At 33.6% G+C, this 22,307-nt stretch overlaps 1 protein-coding gene across 4 annotated transcripts in view; it reads left to right on the top strand.

Annotated features, from left to right (window-relative positions):
• The window catches only part of Tbc1d5 (TBC1 domain family member 5), a 482,236-nt gene that overhangs the window by 101,470 nt on the left and 358,459 nt on the right, over positions 1 to 22,307 (top strand). The gene's annotated exons all lie outside the window — the stretch shown is intronic.

Below are 22,307 nucleotides of genomic sequence, written 5' to 3'. Positions count from 1 at the left end.
AACTTCTGGGAAGGACTGGAGTTGTTAGGACGTTCTTGATTTTAAAGGAAGAGTATAGAGAGACAGAGTTTGGTCTTAGAATTTAATCAATAGTAAATCTCTGAGAGAATAATGCCTTTATAGTAAGGTGTTCATTTCTGATTTCTGTTTTTGTTTGTTTTATCTGTATAAAGTATGTTGATTTTGATACTCTTAGATCATTCTTGGTTAAAACATTAATTTTTAAATTCTGTATATCAGCTTAGGTAAACCCAGATCCTTTCCCAAAGTTTCGTCTTCTAGTATTCACATCCATTTAATTTAATAATTTTATCTCTATAATAGTTTGGAGGAATATTTTCTGGTAATAAAAGTAAGGTTTTGTGACTAAGGCTCTGGTGGCTCATGTTTCAAAACCAACCCAGGTAGGAAAGTCGGTGAGACTCATATCTCAAATTACCCACCAGAAAAATGGAAGCGGAAATATGGCTCAAAGTAGTAGAGTGCTAGCCTGGAACAAAAAAGCTCAGGGCTGAGTTCAAGACCCACTCCCACAAAAAAAGGGAAGAATTTTGTGTTGGAAAGTTTGGTAAATAAAAAAGGTTCACACAGAAATGAACTATTGTATTATTTTTAAAGTAAAATCTATTATTTAACATGCATTTATATATGTATGTATATGTATTTGTATTTATATGTGTGTATGTATATTTATGTGGGGTGCTGGTTTTGACCCATGGGTACTCAAGGCTAGCACTTGCCCCATGGCTCCACTTCTGGCTTTTTGGTGGTTAAGTGGAGATTAGAGTCTGACATACTTTCCTGCCTGCCTGACTTTGAATCATGATTCTCAGATCTCCTGAGTAGCGAAGACTGAGGTATAAGCTCTTTTTTTAAAAAAATAATTATTTTATTGTTGTAAAGGTGATATACAGAGACACATTATAATTACATATGTCAGGTAATTTCCTATCGTACTGTCTTCTGTTTCCTCACTCCCCCGTCTCTCCCTTCTGTCTCCACCCATGAGATGTGTAGTTCACTTTTGTCAGTGTCCAGTGAGCTCCACTGCTGTTCTTTTTTTTTTTACTTTTTCCCTTGAGAAAAGGGTATTTTTTTAAAAAAGTTTCTGTTAAGTTGTACAAAGGCGTTTCAGTTTTGCATTTATTTCATAGAGAATTTCAAGTGATGCCAAAGTGATTAATGAACTTCAGAGAAAGTTTTCCCCCAAATGATATTGATTCCCAAGAGCCTTTTAGATTTAAAGAAGATTATAGAAGTCTATGGAAATTTTTGAGTACTCTGAAAATGAATTAGGAAGAATGATCTAAAAGCAAAATATCTTTTTTATTTTAATACAATCTGTTGGTGTGAAATTTAGTTATTTCAAGGTGGACAATTCTATCATATTTGTACATTCACAATACTGTGCTGTACCACTGCTATCTAGTTCTAAATGTTTCTAGTGCTGTAAGGTAAAACAACTTTCCCTTTAAGCATTTTCTATTCACTGCTATACCTTCACCACTGTCATCTCTCAGTCTACATTCTTAGTAAACTTACCTTTTGGTATATTTCATATGAATCTATTCAAACAATGGTGTTTGACAAAGTGTCAAATAATTTGTGTTTGTCATCTTTAACTTAATGTAATGTTTTTGATTTTTCATCTGTGTTGTACTTTATTTGCTTTCTTAACTGAATGATATTCCTTTATACATGTGTTCATCAATTGAGGAATTGATGTCTATAAGACCTTTTGGGTATAATACAGCTTTGAATGTGTACATGTTTGTATCTGTTTGAAAACCTGTTTTTAGTTCTTTTGGGTATACCACAGGTATAACGTACTGAAAAGCTATAAAACTTTTTTGCACATAGTGACTGTAGTATTTTACATTTCTCTCAGCAATGTGTGAGGGTTCCAGGTTCTTAACTTTGACAGCAGTTACTATTTTCCAGTTTTTGATGGTTAGGATGGTGATAAATGACTTTTAGCAAAATAGCATTGTTTCTTAAATATTTTCTTCTATGTATTATTTCTTGTCTAGTGATTATTCATATATCACTTACTTTTATCTCCAAAATTAATAGACCAGGGGACCTTTTTTTAAACCAAAATTAAAAAATATTTTCATTTGTTTAAAATCATACAACATTTTGCTTTACGCTTTTACCATGGTACTTTTGGCATATTTTTATATCAGTTTTAAATTTCTATTCTTTTGTTGATTTCTCACAAGAGATCTGAAATCCTCTTCTGAGGTAGCAAGCTACGTTTGTACTTTCAGGCTCCCAAGTCATAAAATAACATTTTGGCAACATTATCTACACTTTTTTTTGAAGAAAATTTTCACGTAACATTAATCATCTATTTTAAAACAAACCTAAGATTCCTTGAGTTTTGCTGAAATTTAAGTCTCAGATTTCAGAAATGTTACAAAGAAAAATTTTCAAATTATTATTCCTCATGAGAAATTGGAAGCTGTGTCAATGATTTGCTTTAGCTTACATTTTAGAGTGAAAATTTTCATAGGTAGCTAGAAAAATAACTAAAATATGTGGAAAATTAGATAGTGGTTCTATGAAAAAGAAATATAAGGATTGAAAAATTGGAGTTTAGAGTAGGACAACCTCTACCCAGCAAAACTAGTTTCCAATATTGAGGGACTTGCACATAGCATCCCTCCCAACTCATCTAGGTACTTATGCCTCGGGTTTAAATAACTAATTTCAATTCTTATGACCTCCATCATTCCCTAAAACCTGTAAGAATTTCCCTGGCTGCTGGGCTGAAAGACAGTTTGAGGAGTATCTCCTAACATTTGCTTGTCCACTTAGGAGTCAGTATACTTGGACTTGTGGAATACCTGATTTTACAGAAGTAATTTTTAAGACATAAAGAAAGTGGGAAGGAAAGAAGGTAGGTAGGAAGGGTAGAAGGGAAGATGTGAAGGAAGAAAATCAGTCTTGTGCCTCTTATTTTGATTTCCTTGGTAAGAATGAAAGTTCTTTGATTTGTTTTGCAATGTACTTACATCATATTATGGTCTAGTATGTGAAATATGTGTATTATCTTTATGAGAGGCTGTAATCTGTTGGCTGACTCAGAGATGAGACCTCAGGGAATTCTCCATTTCACATGTTAATAGTTACTATATTACAGCCAGTTCACTCCCCCATCTTCTTTCCTGTTAAATACATTATATTTTAAATTCAAAATTTGTTTCTATCCCTGGACTTTGCATATATACTATATGTATATAACAATTTATGTATATATATATATATAATTTCTCCAGTGTATTGTCATTTTGTTATCTGTGCTCTGATTTATATTTTTAGATTAATGACCATAAACCATCCTCTGGGACTATTTTTTTTTTTGTAAATATAAGCTTCTTTGTTAAAATCGTAGTGCAGAAATACCATATACCTCATGTTCACTTGGAGTTTATGTTTATTTTCCAACACTCAGTCCAATTTATTGTAATAATTGTTCTAAGTTAACACAAGCTGTTACCTCTATGGAACTTTGTATTTGTTTTATATTGTGACTGATACATAGAAATGTGGGTCTTAGCTTTGTTTCATTGAACTGAAAAACTGAAAAATCTCAAGTGGAGAAAATGTTTAGGAATGTAGGGAAAAGGTAAGTATAGCTTTGTGAGCAAAATCAACTTGTGTGCTTTTTCTTTTTTTTGTGTGCTGATGCTGGGGCTTGAATTATGGCTTTAGGCACTGTCCCTGAGCTTTTTGGCTCAAGGCTCTACCACTTGAGCCATAGCTTCATTTCCAGCTTTTTGGTGGATGATTGGAGATAAAAGTCATGGACTTTCCTGCCTAGGCTGGCTTTGAATCACGTTCTTCAGATTTCAGCCTCCTGAGTAGCTAGGATTATAGGCATGAGCCACCATTGCCCAGCTCATATTCACAAATATTTATTCACTTGTCTATGGCAAGTGCTAAGATGTTTGGAGAACTTTCCCTTCTCTCTCCTCCTCTTTCTATCCTCTCCCACTCCTAGGCTTGAACTAGGGGCGTGTGGTTGTTAAGAAGATGCCCTTTAACTTTACCTAACCCTCCTTTATGCTTTATAGTTAATTTTTCAAATAGGGTTTCATGTTCATGACTGTGTCAGCATGGACAGCATCTTCCTGTCAATTCTTCCAGTGCACTTGGAATGACAGGCTTGTATCACCACATCTAGCTTTTAGTGGTTGAAATGGAGTCTTGCAAATTCTTTGGCCTATGCTGGCCTCTCATTTTAATGTAACGGAGAAGCAGCCACTTCTAGATAAAAATAACATGTAAAATACAGGATCTATTTCCGTTTCTCTGCTTCTGATTCAGTCTGACAGGGGCTTAATGTATTAACAATTTCACCACCTCTTGCAGTTTAGAAATATTCCTTAGTACTTAGTAGACGAAGCCACAGCAAAGTTGTTGAATTAGAAGAGAGAAGATAAATGAACATACAATTAGACCAATAGGAAATTGCTCATTATAACAGAAAGGTGGCTGTGGTTTTGTTTTACATTCATCTAAGCAAAAAAAAAAAAGCAAAGCATTTCTCTATTTCCATAGAAATTTGAAGTTTCACTTCAGATGAGTCCTCCATTCGGTACCCTTTATAGTCTATGAACAGAGGACTCAATTTAAAGGAAATTTTGTTTAATCTTTGATATGTAATAATATAAGAAGTATGCCACTGATATTACATTTATTATTGAGACAGAGTGAGGCTTCAATTATTAAAAATGTGTCCAAGTATTTCAAGTCATATGAAAAATATTTATTCCTCCAGTTAAGAATTATGGTTTATACAGTATGTTGCTGAACATAAGCTGATGATATTTTGAAAACATATCTTGTAAATTTATTTCAAATATATTACATATATTAAGTATATTTGAAATAAGTATATTTGAAACCTCTGCTCTTATGGATTTGTGTTCAAAATATTACATATGCTTTTGGATTTCTCAAAGCATAGGCTTTCAAATTTGTGTTTCCTATTTTCAGTTCTATAAGGGTTTATAAACTTATGCTAGCAGTATAGAATTATGTAGTTTCAGCCAGATTCCATTGTGCAAAAGCTATATAGAATAAAAATTTAAAAAATTAATTATTTCATATGTGAAACAGCCATTTAGAATGCTTTTGGTCTGATAGTATTTTAATGTTTATAAATAAAACAGGAATTGAAGTATCTACATAGCTAAGAGAGATAATCAGCTCAAGTTCAGTAATATATTTGACATTTTTAAGTCAGGAATATTTTATAAGTTTTAAAAATGTATTTGTTAATGCTATAATAAAATACATAGACTTTTGGTATATCTTGTTAATCTAATTTCCCATGAAGCCATAGATTTAAGAGAATTGTGTATCTGTGGGGTTCTAAAACCTTGATGATTTTAATCTGATAACAAATGGGCTTAAGTTCATGTTCTTTCAGTTGCTGGCAACAAATCTAAACCTGTATTTTTTTGAATTTATGAGAATAAGTCCTGCTTTGGCAATCTTGTAGATCCTCAAGAGAATAGTTAAACAGTGATTAATCATTGTTTCTTCACTGAGTGTGCAGAAAAGAATGGAAAAGCTGCATTTCACACTTCTGAAGCAATTAATCCCCATGATCTTAGCCAGGTTTGTCTTGTAGATAAGTTGGGATACAAAATGGTACCTAATTTATCAATGTATGCATGCCATAAAGTATAAAACACACAATTTATTTCATATCATTTATAGTCAAATGTAAAAAAAGAGTGACTTTGCCATATCCAAGAGTGTTTCCTACATTACCTTCATATAAACTAAGTACCAGAGATTACAATGGGATTCCTGTTTATTGTGCACATCTGGTGCAGTCACTATGCATTTTCTCATTCACTCGCTGGCATTTTTAGTGATTGTGGCATAAATCACCTTGCTAATCAGAAACATAAGTGACGGGAAGTCATCTCCATCTTTTGAACAATGAGAAAAAACATATGGCTTCTTAGACAGTACTTGGCTGTTATACTATTTATGTGACATTATATTCTGTATTTAGAATTCCATATTAATTGCAGTGCTTTGGTTTAAGGCATTGACACCCAGGATTTGTGTGCAAAATGTGTTTTATTCCAGTTTCATAACAAAGATAAAATTATATGCCTTATATTTTGATATTTTTGAATAAAATTATTGAGGAAGAGTCTTAATGGTCCAGTGAACCTACATATATTTAAAACTGTGCAGGAGTTTACTTACATGCATAGATTTATGTACACGTTTGTAGTAATTCCTATTTAAAAACTACACTGATGAGTAAAAAGGAATTGTGCTTCAAGTGCTGAAAAATAATTAGTTGCTGTCTCAGAGTAAGTAGTATATTAACCTGATCACATTTTTGTTGACTGCTGTGTGTGAGAGAACTGTTGCTACATACACTACAAATATTAAAGAAAACATTTGAAGTATTATAAAACTTAAAAAATTATGTTGCCAGGTTTGGTGGTACATACCTATATATAATCTTAGCATTTGTGAGGTAGGAACAGTAATTATCTTATTTTGAGAGTGAACCGATTTAGTTTACATAATAGGGTTACCTAAAAAAAACCCAGCAACAACAAACATAGACTTTAAAGATTGCCCCCGTCAATCTCTGAAATTTTGCTGTTGATTTTAGAATATCTGCTTCAGATGTGAGGATTTTTTTCTCTTTTAGTAGTTACCTTATTCTTAATGATGCTGGCCTTTCATCTTTGTTTGAGCTTATGGTATTTATCTACTTTACCCTTATTTTACATGTACAAGTTTAAAATTAATTCAGAGTTCTTTATGTTTCTCTCTTTTCCCCCTTCCTTCTTCTTTCCCCCCTCCTTTCCATCTTTGCTCTCTTCCTTTCTCCCTTTTTGCCTCTCTGTCTTCCTTTTTCTGAGATAGGATCACTATGCAGTACTCAGGCTGGACTTGAACTCATGATTCTCGTCTTTACTCCCAAGAGTTAGGGTTACCCATATAGAGCTACAACCAGCCTTTTCAGCTCTATTTTTTAACTTCTTTGATATTGAATATAAATATAAATGAGTGAACTACAAATACAAAATATATATTATAAATTATATGAACTATATAAAAGCATATTTATTAAAAAGTATATTCTTACATTTGAAGTCATGTCTTTGGGATTATGTACATATAATCAAAGTATTTTAGAGTGCCTTATTTTGAATTTTTTTGCGGCGTTGATGTACAGTTATTCAAATAATACTTGAAATGGAGACAAGGTCTATTTTTCATATGTATATGCTAGTATTTTTACTAAAGTAATCAATCATAATAACTTGTATTGCCTCCTCAGTAGACTTGACTGATAATTAGCAGTTTGAGTAGAAATATATTTTTTTAAAAAGTACTTGAATTCTAAATAAATGATTATATTTACCCATTTTTTTAAGTAAAATGATTTTTTGGGGGGAGTGATTTTTTTATACCCATATTTTGTACATCTTTTTAATACTGTCTCAAGTACTATGCAGTAAGATTCCACTCATCTATTAAGATATAATGTGCTTTTTTCAAGTTCTAGTTATAATTGAATTCATATCTTTTTATAGATTTTAAAGTATAATTTTTTTTCTTTTACTTTTGAGTGGTTGCAGATTTATTTTATGCCGGATAAAACTAAAATCAATCATTACTATCCCATCAAATCACCGACTGCAGTTTTTCCTGACCTCTGTTCATTTGCCAGCCACTGCAAAAACATTGTTTCAGAGTGGTATCAAGAGGCAATTTTCCCTCACAACAAAACATATTAAAGTATCATTTTTAAAAAAAATTATTAAAATCCATACCATACTGCTTCACTTCTTGGTCATTCTTGTTTTTTTTTTTGTGTGTGTGTTTTTTGTTTGTTTGTTTTTGTCCAGTCCTTGGCCTTGAACTCAAGGCCTGGGCACTGTCTCTGAGCCTTTTTGTGCTCAAGACTAGCACTCTACCACTTGAGCCACAGCACCACTTTCATCCTTTTCTGTTTATGCGCTACTGAGGAATGGAACCCAGGCTTCATGCATGCTAGACAAGCACTTTACCACTAAGCCACCCACATTCCCAGCTCTCACTCTTACTTTGTTCTTTATTTTTTTTTTTTAAACTGGTCCTGGGGCTTTAACTCTGGGCCTGGGCACTGTCCCTAAGCTCTTCAGTTGAAGGCTAGTGCTCTACCACTTTGAGCCACAGGGCCACTACTTTGTACTTTTAATGCCACTGTTCCATCAGCATGTCGTTATCATCAATTTTAATTGAATTTCTTGATAAATATCAGAGTAAAAGTATTGCTTCATTTTGGTTTAAACTTTTTAAAATTAGTATCCATTAGTTGCACAAGGTTTCATTTTGACATGTTCATATAATGAACTTTAATCCAACTCTGTTCTGTTCTCTCATTTCCCCTACCCCATTCCGGACTAAGGAGTATGTAAACACATGTTCATCAAAATATATGTTAAAAGCTTCAAGAAAAAGTCAGTTTAAAAAGAGAGGTAAAATTCTAGTCTTTAATGACACAGTTGGGGTTTTAGTACTTTGAGGACAATTTTCTAGCAGAAAGTATTTAGTGGAAAATCCTGTTAACCTGAAGTATTTGTTTACCGTGTTTACAAAGCCAGAAATCTTATTTCTAAATGTATTCCAATTTTTTAATACAATTGGACTACCAGTAATGTTAGATTACCTATTTTGTTTAAAATTTATTTGTATTTACCCCAAATTTTCATTCTCTTTTTCTCCACAGCACATTCTTTGTCATGTTTAGTATTATACTTTGTATGTATTAATCTACAGAGAAGATTGTTTTTGTTTTTTTTTCTTGTTGTCTTCTCATGATATAAAGAATGAATTTCTCATGTAGGGTTAATCTTACTGATCATTCCTAGCCAGATAGATTATTGCTTCCTGTCTCTTGTTTCTAGCTATCATTTCTTATACTATGTTTGTCTAGAGTTAGATTTTGGAATACTGGAAGATGTGGTATATCCAGTGCTGTGTGTGAAGTGTTTTCTGTTGTCTGAAATACTATGGAATTGGTGGAGTGATAATACACAGAAATTCAGATAAAAAAGTTAATTTGTTGAAATTGTTCTAAAAGAGGCTACTTGTGAATGTGAAAGCTATTTAGATTGGCATGTGGAATTCAGAGATTAACGTGAAAATTTAATGGTGTATTAAGTATGAAAAACATAGGGCAAAAAAGAGTATTCCATATTTAAATATGGAATTTCTGCTTTTATATTTAAATTCCTTTATGGGTAGCATACTTCCACGATGGCCCTTGATTATATTTAAGGTACAATTATTCAGTTACAACTGGGATGTGGAATCTAGCAGTGTTTACTTGCCAGTAATCTTTGATGCATAAGAAGTGAATTTTGCTAAAGAAAAAGAAAGAAAGAAGAACCAGATCTGTATATTAATTACTGTTTCCTGCTACTAACAAAATTCCTGAAGCAGACCAGTAAGTTACTCATTCCAATGATTCAAGGGCCTAACAGTCCCCTATCTTTATAACATGGCTGAGAATAGATATGGGACTGGCTAAATGCAGGTTGGGCCAGCGACATGAGATGAACTTACTTTAAACAACTTGCATACTGTCATGAAAACTACCTCTGTGAAACTATTGTTAATACCTTCTAATATAGTGTCCTCCATGACCTAATTACTTGGCGACGTACTGTACCTCTCAAACTCTGCCACTTCAGCACTCCCATGTTTTGACCAGGCTTCTAAGCACATGCAATTTTGGTGTACACTCTCAAACTCTAACACTTGGTAATAGAGTCTTAGCTAAGAAGCAGAAATTCATGAACTGAAACTGGACTCTTTTGTTTTCTTGTCCAGACCTCCTTAGGTTTTGTGTCAGAGACCTTTGGAAGTAGAAAGATGGTTGGGCATTAAGAAAAAGTAAGAACATGATAATCAAAAGGTGTCTCTGATTTGCTTGGGGACAAACCAAGTGGCTCTTGTTTGCTCTTGGAAGGTTAGGAAAAAGATATTCCTCTTCTAGTTTCCTGAATTGTGGACATTTTGTAGAGTGTTCCAGGTGAAAGGTTGACAGCAGCACAACTTGAAGTATAGAGCAGAGTGGAAGTAGGGTTGAGCAGGCGTGGGCCGTGGGCTGAAGAAACTGTCCTTGGGCCACATACGTCATAGTAGCAACTGTAATCAATACTATAAATAAAGCCTGTCCAAACTAAATTTGGAGACAATGGATATCAGTAGACCTGTGCCTTGCAGATGAATGTTTGAATAGTTTTCTTTTCATGAAATCACGTGATATATTTGAGGTGAAATGTAGCTTTTGCCGTCTTGCTTTGGGACTGAAGATAAAAATCAGAACGCATGAGTTATATTTCTTTTGTAAAATACTTAGCAAATTTATTGAGTTTTCTAAAGGTCTTACCTTTCTTCCCTTTTGTAACTTTTTCTTAAAGGACCAGTTCTTTCTTAACTATTATGGTAAGCAGTGTTCCAGGTGTTGGATAAACAAAGATAACATTGTTCTTTTCTTCTTGGAACTTGAAATTTATAGAGAGGAAACTGACAGCTGAGAAATTAACATCTACTGTAAAAAGTGTGATAAAATCATACCAACTTAGAGGTTGGTTTGAGGGATGATTTCAAAGATACCAGAGAAGGTAAAGGCAGAATATATGTGAGGATGTGCAACCCACAAACAACTGCAGACCCAAATCGTATTTGTGTATCTGCAAGTCGTTGGGTTTTCACATCGAGAAATATAGAGTTCTGACAGTATTTTTGTTAAGAATGTTGTAGATTATATCAAGAGGGTGATTTTTAAAAAATTGTCCTATAAGGCAAAAAGAAGAAGAAGAAGAAGAAGAAGAAGAAGAAGAAGAAGAAGAAGAAGAAGAAGAAGAAGAAGAAGAAGAAGAAGAAGAAGAAGAAGAAGAAAGAAGGAGGAGGAGGAGGACGAGGAGGAGGAGGGAGGAGGAGGAGGAGGAAGGAGGAGGAGGAAGGAGGAGGAGGAAGGAGGAGGAGGAAGGAGGAGGAGGAAGGAGGAGGAGGAAGGAGGAGGAGGAAGGAGGAGGAGGAGGAGGAAGGAGGAGGAGGAAGGAGGAGGAGGAAGGAGGAGGAGGAAGGAGGAGGAGGAAGGAGGAGGAGGAAGAAGAAGAAGACCGATTGCATAGAAAGATTCTTAAGTTGCACTGCCAGGCATTGTGGTCTCCAAGGAGAGGTGGGATATAAAGATAGTTTACATTGTAAAATACCTTGATGCAAAAAATACATACTACAAACAAAAAAGAAAAATGACAAGAGTAGAGCATACTATTGTGGGTATAGATATCAGCAGGAGAGGATAATCGAATGGATATGGTTGAAGTCATTTGTTTCTATGTATGAAAATAGAACTATGAACCTATAGAAATTGTTTAGTGAGGGGGATAGATACATAAGGGAAAGTGGTGGAGGGACTTAGGTTGATAAGGATATATTATATACAAGTTTGGCAATGTCACAATGGAGCTCTCCCCAACCCTGCCTGTACAATGGATGTAATAAAAATAATACAATTCAACTGATTAAAAGAAGGAAGAGAAATAATTTAAGTGATATTTTGCAAGTAGAATTGGAGAAAGAACTTGATAACTAGTGAATAATGACTAGTTAGCTGGTTATTGAAGGTTAGTAGAGAAAATGAAGCACTGAATTAAGGGGTCAGAAGTAATGGAGAAGAATAGACTAAATTAGGAAGTAGATTTGACCAGATTTAACAGTTGATTTTGCGCAGGTCACTTGTGGTACTATCCCTTAGATACAGAATACAAGAGAAAGAATATGAAAGGATAAGGAAGACATGACCTCTGTGTATTGATTGCAGATATTTAAAAGATGATTGATTGAATGTATGAATCTCTCAAGCCTAGAGATCCATTTTCTATGGAGGCCAGCCCCAGGCAAAAATCGAGACACTATCTGGAAAAAAAAAAAATCACCTAAAGCACCAAGGACTTGATCAAGTGGTAGAGCATCTGCTAATTAGTTATCCTACCCCCACGCCAGGGTGGATTTCTTTTTAATTTTATTGTAAAAGTGATATACAGAGGGATTACAGTTACAATAATGAGTACATTTTATGTTGAATCGTGTCACCGACTCCCTCATTCTTTCCCACTGTTTCCCATCCCGTCTCTTCTGCCCCTCAAGTTGTAGTTCATTTCCAACATAGTATCTAGTAAATATCCCTGCTGACTTAGTTCACCCTTTGTTCCCACTGTTTCTGTGCTTCCCCTCTCCCTTCCCAAATCAGATAGACTTATATACAAGACAAAACGTACAGAAATAAAATACAGTGACAAAAGAGAATAAACCAAAGGAAATAAGAAAAAAAGAACCTCAAACGGTACAATAAGAAACCTCCTGTTTCCATTTCTTGGGGTTCATTTTGATAAGCATCATTTTATATGATCATATACACATAGTTATTGAGCATAAGAATATCGTCTCTTTAGAATATCGTCCTTTGCACCTGCTAATTAGATGTGAAGCCTTGAATCCAAATCTCAAGTTGAAATGAAATTAATTCTTTCCTGTATATTTGAAACTATTCATAATAAAATATTGAAAGTCAGTATAGAATTTTCAAATTGAAATACATTCAAAATGAAATTGATGGAACCAACAACACTGATCAAGATGTATTTTATACATTATAAATAGAAATCCCTTTGTGCATGTTTTTGACAATAGTAATGATAGTACTGAAATTATCAGCTTTAAATTTATAGATGTGTATTGGCTACTGCTTAATATTTTAGAATTTTGTTATATATAGTTACTTATTAGAAAAAGACTTCCTTATGAGATGAGGCTAAAATGCATCCCCATTCTATACATATTTTTAGTGGCTTGATCTGGAATAGCTCTTGAACCTATGAAATGACAGCGAAAAAGGACCATACTTTGATATCAGGATGAAGCCTCATGATATTCCATTATCATCCAGAACACTTGATGTGCTTTAAAAATATTTTTGATATATGCATATCATTTGATATATGCAAAGATTGCAATCTTTAAATTTTTCAAACTGGGGTTACTCTGTATCTGAATCAGTAGTTCAACCTGAGTATGTCTATATCATATGCCAGTGAGAATTTTTATAATAGTTTAAAAAAATATATAGCAAGTGAAATCATTTGCTTCTAAATATATTATAAATCTATAAATATAATTATAAATATTTATTCCTTAATTTTTAGTTACTTTATTCATCAACATTTTCCCTGAAAATGGAGTCACTATTTGATTGCTTTGAAAAAAATATCACTTTCTTCATTGTTATTACAACAGTGTGGTGTACAGGGGAGTTACATGAGTCAGGTAATGAGTACATTTCCTTTTGTACAGTGTCTTCCCTTTCTTCACTCTCTCATTATTTGGTTGCTTTGTGAAAAGGTAACCCTGTATTTCTGAGTGGTTTGAATTTCAATCTCAAGTGTATTTGTAAATAACAACCTCTTGTTTTTTTATTTGCTCCGTTAAATATGCAGGATGCATACAAATTATTAAACTTTTTATATTTATGTAAATTAAAATTAAATTCAAATTTACTACCATATGCCTCATAGGCCAAGAGTAATACAGACTATTATAGCCATTTGTATAACTTGAAAACCAATTCAGTATTTTTAATCAATATAAGTTGGCCTCCCAATAAATTCTATGATATATTCTTTTACAACTGGCAGATTTTAAATAAAATTGAATAGGCTCTTTTAACTTGCATTGAGAGTAGCCTCTGTTATTTACTTGACTGATAGAGAACAATCAATGTATTATGGAAAGACTAAAAACTTTATCCTAAAATTTTGATGGGCTGAGATCTAGTTGGTTCACATTTGAGAATCACAGTTATTTTCATATGTCCATCAAAATTTTGGGGTAAGATTTTTAATCTTTGAGTCACACATTGATTATTATCTAAAAATCTTTGTATGATGTAGAATAACATGAAAAATAGTTACTTCAAATAATTGTCAAGTAGTGCCATTATTCTCTTTGTGTGCATGTTTCCCAGTCTGGTTGCAACTTTTTATGAGACCTTAGGCTCATTACAAGTCATCATTGAACCTATGTGTATCTTGTTGATTAATAATGACTAAAAACACATCAACCCATGTTCATTCAGGGCAGATATGGGTTGTTTTTTAATTAAAATGCATTCTTGTATTTAGATTCTTGGCCAAATTAATACCCTGGATGTTTCAAATTTTCCGTAATGGATGAATAAAATTTAAACATAAGAGCTTGATAATTGTATGTAAAAAAAGATCAAAGAGAATATTAGAAGAAAAGCAATAATGTTATCTTTAATCAAAACCTCAAATGAGTAATTATAAAATCTGAAAATTATTTTACAATTGATATGAAAGTAATGTATGTTTCCTATTATACCTTTTCATAAGTACATCATTATGATTTAAATTTTAATTTCAGTTTTGGTTAAAATTTCAAACATGGGGTATTTAATACAGGCAATGTTATATGTCTGTCATTGACTTTGTTAATTGATGTGCGGTACTACTTTTCCTATGTAATTATAGCCATTATTTTTGGGTAAAACCTAATTATTATTGTAACAAAACCTAATGAGAAATGAATAATAAAAGTATTTTATATATAAACAGTTGTTCCACAAACCTCAGTGTTCTTCTTTTATGATCAAACTATCTTAAAAATAACCTAGTATTATTGTGAAAAGTGATCTACACCTTTGGTTAGCACACATGTACAAGTTCCCTACCATCCTTCCTCTTTCTTTCCTTCTCTCTAACAGTATACATTGGCCATGAGAAAAAAATACTTGTATATTTTTAGAGAATTTTTTTTCCTCATCCCAGAAGGGTCATTTGTTCTCAAATCTTGTTCCTTTTACATTTCAACTTAATAAAAAGCACAGAAGATGTTCACATTCTGAAATACCATTGTTACTGCTGTTGTTATTGTTATTGCTGTTTTATGCTGGTCTTGGGGCTTGAACTCAGGCCCTGGGCACTGTTCTTGAGCTTTTTTGATCAAGGCTGGTGTTCTACCACTGGAGTTACGGCTCCACTTGGGCTTTTTGCTGGTTAATTGGAGATAAGAGTTTAAAAGCTTTTCCTGCTCATGCTGGCTTTGAACTGTGATCCTCAGATCTCAGCTTCTAGGACATTATTTTCAAAGCCTGTTGTGTTCTATTCATAGAAGAATTGGGAAATAAAGGATAACTGTACCACTCCCATAGCTGTTTATTTTGATTCAGCAGGTCAACATTTTATTTATTTATTTGTTCTAAAATAGTTGCTTGCATTTTTATTTTTATACAGCTGGGTGCGCTTTTTAGAAAATCTTCTAGTATCTCCTAGTCTTTTATATCTTACGTGTTCTTATAGATACTATTCTGTTTTCTTAGACCAAATTCTAATTGTCTTCAGAAGCATTGAAGGCTGAAGAATCTAAGTGATTTATTTTCACTGTGTAGTATTAACTGCTGTGCTGTATATACATTTTATATTTATGTCAGGAAAGAGTTGCAGAGGGGTGCTTTAGAACCACCTTTTCAGCTCTAAATAGCTATTGTGTACATATGGTAAGGTACTGCTGCTTAACAATTAGTAACTGCTTTGATGAAACTAAATTACATGTTTAAGTTCCCATCAGGAAGTCGCTTCACATATCTGTATTAATGTATTCAAGGCTCGAGAAGGAAAGTTAATTTTCCAGCTTAAATATTTAATTCAAGCTTAAAATTTAGTCTGTAATTAGAGCTCCCAAATGGCAGGAACATGGAGTATTTGTCCATTTTAATTAGATTGTTGTTTACCTATTAATTATATATCATATCTTGTCATATAGTTTTGATGGTAACAGATGGCACTAGGAGTTAGTAAGGGTTTGAACAAAATAAGATTCCACATGATTTATTAAGTTGCACTTTATTAGTTAGTGGTCTACTTTAGTCAGGTTATTCTCCAGAATAAGAACTGTAAACATTTCACTAACTTTGATCATTTTACTTATGTGGATTTACAGGGAATATTTAACATAAAAAGTCTGAGATGACCCAAAGAAACATGGACTCTATGGTCTCCCTTATTGGGAATAATTAGTACAGGTTTAAGCAATTCATAGCAGAGCATCACAAGAGCCCAATAGCTATACCCTTATGAACATCCTAAGTGAAATGAACTCCATGTTTTGGAAACGATTGTTATATCACAGTTGTAACTACTTTCAACGTCCCATCTGTATCTGTAGCTTCTATTATTGATGAGGTTCTTATATCACCTTCCAGTGGTTGTACCTACACTATCTTTGTAATCTTATCTGAGTATATTGGAAACCATGTATACTGGTATTAGAAGTAGGAAATTGAAAGGGAATACTAAAATTGAGAGACACAGGGTAAAAAAAGACAAACAACTACAAAAGCAATACTTGCAAAACTGTTTGGTGAAAAATGAACTGAACACCTGGGGGGGGGAAGGGAAAGGGGGAGGAGAGAGGGGGGTATGAGGGACAAGGTAACAAACAGTACAAGAAATGTATCCAATGCCTAACGTATGAAACTGTAACCTCTCTGTACATCAGTTTGATAATAAAAATTTGGAAAAAAAAAGTCTGAGATGAGTGATGTCTATTTAAATAATATGGATTACTGTAAAATTGCGTGTGCGTGCGTGCGTGTGTGTGTGTGTGTGTGTGTGTGTGTGTGTGTGTGTGTGTGTTGCCAGTCCTGAGGCTTGAACTCAGGGCCTGAGTACTTTCCCTGGCTTTTTTTTTGCCCAAGGCTAGTACTCTACCACTTGAACCACAGGCGTCACTTCCAGCTTTTTTCTGTTTATATGGTGCTGAGTAATGGAACCCAGAACTTTATGCATGCTAGACAAGTACTTTACCACTAAGCCACATTCCCAGCCATAATTTTATTTTTAAGGGACATATATTGTCAAATTTTATAATTACTGTGAAGTTTAATGTGTCTTACTAGGATAATGTTATTTTGTTGCTAAAGGAGGTGACAAAGATTATGTTACAGATGTAATTCCCGATACAAAAAAGAATCCGTTGTTCACTCATTCAAAAGCATTTTTCTCTGATCTGATTTTTACATGGAAATAATTATTGTTTACAGAAACATTTATGAACAGTGTCTGTGTTCAGCGAAGTTGATAGCAGCATTTCCATAACCAAAAAGTAAATGATTCCAAGCCAGTGACTTATGTTTAAAATCTTGTCTGCGCAAAAAGCAAAGAAGGATCACACTTGGAGGCCTGCTTGGGTAAAAAGTTAATGAGACCCCCATTTTACCCATTATCAGACAGTGTTTTGCACCTATTATCTTGGTTACGTGGAGGCTGAGATTAGGGGAAGGGAATCTTGATTTCAGGCTAGCCAAGACAAAAAATTGAGCAACCTCCATTTCAACCAATTTAAAAGCTGGATGCAGTGGTGTACACCTATCATTTTAGGTATTGTGGGAAGTACATATAGGGGGAGAAGCACAGTCTGGGCCAGTCAGGGCAACAATCAAAACTATGTCTCACAAATAGCCAGAGCATAAAGATTAAAAACGTGCTCGAGTGGTACAGTGGCTGCCTAGCAAGCCTTAAGCCCTGAGTTGAAACTTTAGTACCTCCGAATTGAAATCAGCTAATCAATCAATAAATCTCAACTAAATTGAAAGCCATCAAAGTTAGTTTATATATGGTTTTATTAATTGTTTTTATTATCAACTTGCTAACCTAAAGAGTAAATTTCACGTTTCTATATATGTATGGAGAAAAAGACACAAAAACTTGTGTTTTCAGAGGCTGAAATGGGTTTGAACATTTTAATGCAATGTAGTTTCCTGTAATCCTTCAATTAATTGACCTGGTCAATTTTTACTAGCAAAAGTAAATGATAGGTGTTATTTTGTTAAAATTATATATGGGTGTGTGAAATCTCATGATGAAACGCTTTGAACAATACACTAAAAAATAATAGGAAGTAAACAGGCTCTATTGGGAATGGGAAAGGTAATGTAGAAGGGGAATATGGTCTGAGTACTTAATATACAGTTAGAAATAGAACAGTCAAGCTGAGAAATGTTTTAAGAAGTGGGAGGTTGCATTTTCTTTATGGCCAGAGATGTTTCCTTATGTACTTATTAGTCACTCTTTTTCTTTTGAGAAATCTGTTTAGTTACTTTGATTGAGTTATTAATTTAGGAGAGATTAGTTTCTTGAGCTCATTGTATATTTTGGATATTAGTTCCTTGTTAGCATCCCAATCTGTAATTGAGATGTTCAAGATCTAGTGCTCATGATTTGATATGTAGATACTATTTTTTATTTAGGCACATAGGGAATAATACCCATTTATCTAAATGTACAGTAGTTAAAAAGAACTGTGAGGGTTTGATAAGATCCTGATCAGTCATAGAAAACCACCTAGCATGGTGGGAAGGATGATGAGTGCAGATTTGAAAATATTCTTCTGAAGCATGTTTTTTTTTTGGCCAGTCCTGGGCCTTGGACTCAGGGCCTGAGCACTGTCCCTGGCTTCTTCCCGCTCAAGGCTAGCACTCCGCCACTTGAGCCATAGCGCCGCTTCTGGCCGTTTTCTGTATATGTGGTGCTGGGGAATCGAACCTAGGGCCTCGTGTATCCGAGGCAGGCACTCTTGCCACTAGGCTATATCCCCAGCCCACTGAAGCATGTTTTTTTAAAAAAAAAATATTATTAGTTTACAAATGGGTTTCAAAATGTCAGTTTGTGCACTATATCTTAGTGTCATCTCTTCTGTCATTTTCCCCTGTGTCTCCCAGTCTCACCCATTTATCTACATTGAATATTATGACTCCATTTGGCCACCCTTCCTCCTTTTTTTTTTTTTTTGCCAGTCCTGAGGCTTGAACTCAGGGTCTAGATGCTGTCCTTGAGCCTCTTTGTGCTCAAGGGTAGCACTCTACCACTAGAGCCACATCGCTGCCTCTGCCTTTTCCTGTGTATGTGGTACTGAGGAATGGAACCCAGGGCTTCATGCATACCAGTAAGCCACATTCCCAGCTGACCCTTCTTTTCATTAGTCAAAAATTGAGAAAATGTCAGCAGTGGATGGGAGGGGTGGCCATATAAAGTTGTATTCTTTGCAATCCTGCATGAGAGAGAGAGAGAGAGAGAGAGAGAGAGAGAGAGAGAGAGAGAGAGAGAGAGAGAGAGAGTGTGTGTGTGTGTGTGTGTGTGTGTGTGTGTGTGTGTGTGTGTGTGTGTGTGTTACTGGAGCTTGAATTCAGGGCCTTCTGTTTTCTAGGCAGGCATTTTTGATACCCAGTCTGGCACATTCAGCATCTTTATTCATCTTTGTTTTTGGTTTTCTGGTCTTTTGAATGTATTGTCTGGAACTCCTACCTAATCTTGAAAATTCTGTGTAAATTATTTCTTTGGTAAATATTTTCATTTGCACATTACTTGGCATGTATTTTTATGTGTATACATATGTGTATACACGTATGTATGTGTATTTTGTGTTGAATTGTTTGAGTATGCATTTTCTATTACACTGTCAGCTTAAGAGTAGTTATTTATAATATTACTTCCAGTGTTTTCAGCACATTTAAAAATGTTAATAAATACTCTTTAAAAGGATGAATAAAAATATGTCCCTTCACAGGATGTGACTATAAGAATCATAAAGGTGCTATAGATTTTTGAAAAAGTTTTCAAATGGTTAATTATGCATTATTTTTCTAAGAAAACTCTGAAGTCACTTTTTACTCCATTTTTTGTTGATGCCTACCTTCTCCATAATATTGCTGTAATATCTAAATATTAAGAGATATGATACTAAAATACCTATAAATTTTCATTTAGTGATGGCCTTTTGTTTCTTGTTTAAATGTTCCTGTACAGACACTTCTGTTGGTAGGGGAAGGGAGGTGCCCTTTTCTATTTTAAATTTTATATACATAAACTTTTGCTAAAGATACAATTTTGAAATCTGGATCCTTCTCCTGGTGAATCTCTTTTTACAATCTCATACCATTCAGAACAAACTTTGAAAATTCTAGTGGGCATATTCACACCTTATGTTGCTTTTCTTTAGTTGGAAAATACATTTTTGCCTTTGTTATCATATTAAAACTTCCCCGGTTTCCTATTTCCTGACTGATTAGATTGTTCTTAAGAATGAATCATTTTTTCTTGTATTATTTCTTTCTCTTGGCAGTCTCAAATACATCCATTGCCTCAGCCTACAATTTGCTCAAGCCTAGAACATTATTATGAACTCTAAATGTACACATATGAACTCTAAATGTGCAAACCTACTTGGTATCCTCCTATTTGAATTCTCTGGGTTTAAATTTGTTTTATTTGCCCTTCATTTGATCCTTCTTTATCCAGATTTCTCAGTTTTAGTGTTATCTTTCTGCTCACTCATTTAATTAAATATTTTCTTACTCCTCCTAAGCAGTCCATCAGGAAACATGACTTTATCATGCTTTAAATAGCTATAGCAATGTATCTGTCTTAGCCTTAATTTTTTATCTCTTGTACTGGTTGTTTCTTGCACACCACACTTGTACGTTATGTTAACTTCTTGTTTATGGATCAGAGACTACATTCTTTATATCTCTAGTCTTTAAACGTGGGGATTTTTAGATAATATAGATGAATTCAGATTCTACCTGCTTCTTTGTGTCTTGGCTTTGAAATTATTATTTAGAAGCATTTTAGATGTATGAATTACTTTGAGGAGAAGTCTTGTGTTCTCCATAATGCATATCCTCATTTCAGAACCCTTTAAGTCATTTGTCTTCTCCATTTAGGTTCTTCACACTATACTACAATTTGCTGTTGCTATTTTGCTTGGTTGTTTTCTCGTGGTGGTTCTTAGTTTGTGACTAGCAGAGTTTTGGATATATAACTTGATAAATAAGCAGCTCAATTTCTGGCTTTTTGTTGGTACTTAATTGGAGAATGTGAAGGACTTTTCTTCCCAGGCTTGCTTTTAACCACAAACTTTAGATCTCAGCCTCCTGAATAGCTAGTATTACAGGTAGAGTCCACCTGCACAAGGCAATTGTGACACTTATATGTTTGTATGTTATGCTTGTGTTAAGCAATTATACTCAATTTCCCATAGTCTCTTCTTTACATGAACTTATATTGCAATTTAAATCTATGAATTGATTATTAGAATCATTCTGAGAATCTTTCTCTCAGGATAGAATTATATCTTCATTAAGTATTAAATTATAGATTTGACTTTTTTCTATGAAGTCATAGCTTTGGAAGGAGCTGTAAGATAGAATTACAGCATAAAGACTATTAAAAATAATAGGTTAATATACAGATACAGACATGATTTTGGCTGTCGTAACTAGCAAGTGAGCTATTCTAATCTATAATAGATTTTGCAACATGAAATTTTCTAATGTTTTCATAATGTACTTTTACTAGGTAATCAGGAAAACAATATTGACCTTTCTAATTCAAAATACTTCTGTTTGGTTATGGTATGTATCTATGCCTTTTTTTGAGTCTGGTATTCTGTCTTATTTAAATTTCTGATATTCATGTCCTGACAAATGAATGTTAATTTTAACATTTTGATTTTTCATGGTTCTATGGCTGTTGCTTATGCTTAAATACAAGGAATGCTAAAAGGTAGACCACTAATCGAAGTTTCCATGATAGCAAGGAAAATGAGTTTTATTTTAATGTTTGTTAGCAGCAAAGCATGTTGTTAAACTTTGTATTTTTGTGAGTGATATATTGGCACACACATTTTTTATCCCCATGAAGTAATACATTCAGGGAAAGATATTTTATGTGAGCCAGTACATGTCAAAGTAGCTCTGAGTAGCTCTTACCTTTCTGCAAATACACAGGTTTCACAGATTTCTAATGTATAGCTCTGAAATTTAATTGTTATCAATTTCTGTTTTATACTTACTTGGTTCTTTTACCAGTGAATAGTTAGACATGATACCTGTTCTTTAATGTCTTAAAATTTGTAAAGACACAATACACTTTTTTTCCATTTATTTCTACCTCTTTATTTAAAGTCACATCTGTAAGATGATTGCATTTAAAAACACAAAAGGTATGTTTCAATGATAGAAAAATGCAAAGACCAAGAAAATCTACTGTGTATTTTTCAAAATGAAAGACAATATGTCAGTCTTATAAACTTTAACAAAATTCTCCTAAATAGTAATATCATCATTAAAGAATATAGATTTTTTTTTTAACAAATATTGACACCAGCTCCAACAGCAAATT

Source organism: Perognathus longimembris, chromosome 10 (assembly GCF_023159225.1).
Source record: "Perognathus longimembris pacificus isolate PPM17 chromosome 10, ASM2315922v1, whole genome shotgun sequence".
NCBI lineage: Eukaryota > Metazoa > Chordata > Mammalia > Rodentia > Heteromyidae > Perognathus > Perognathus longimembris.
Note: the sequence above shows the minus strand (reverse complement) of the source record. Positions and strands in the feature narration are given on the sequence as shown.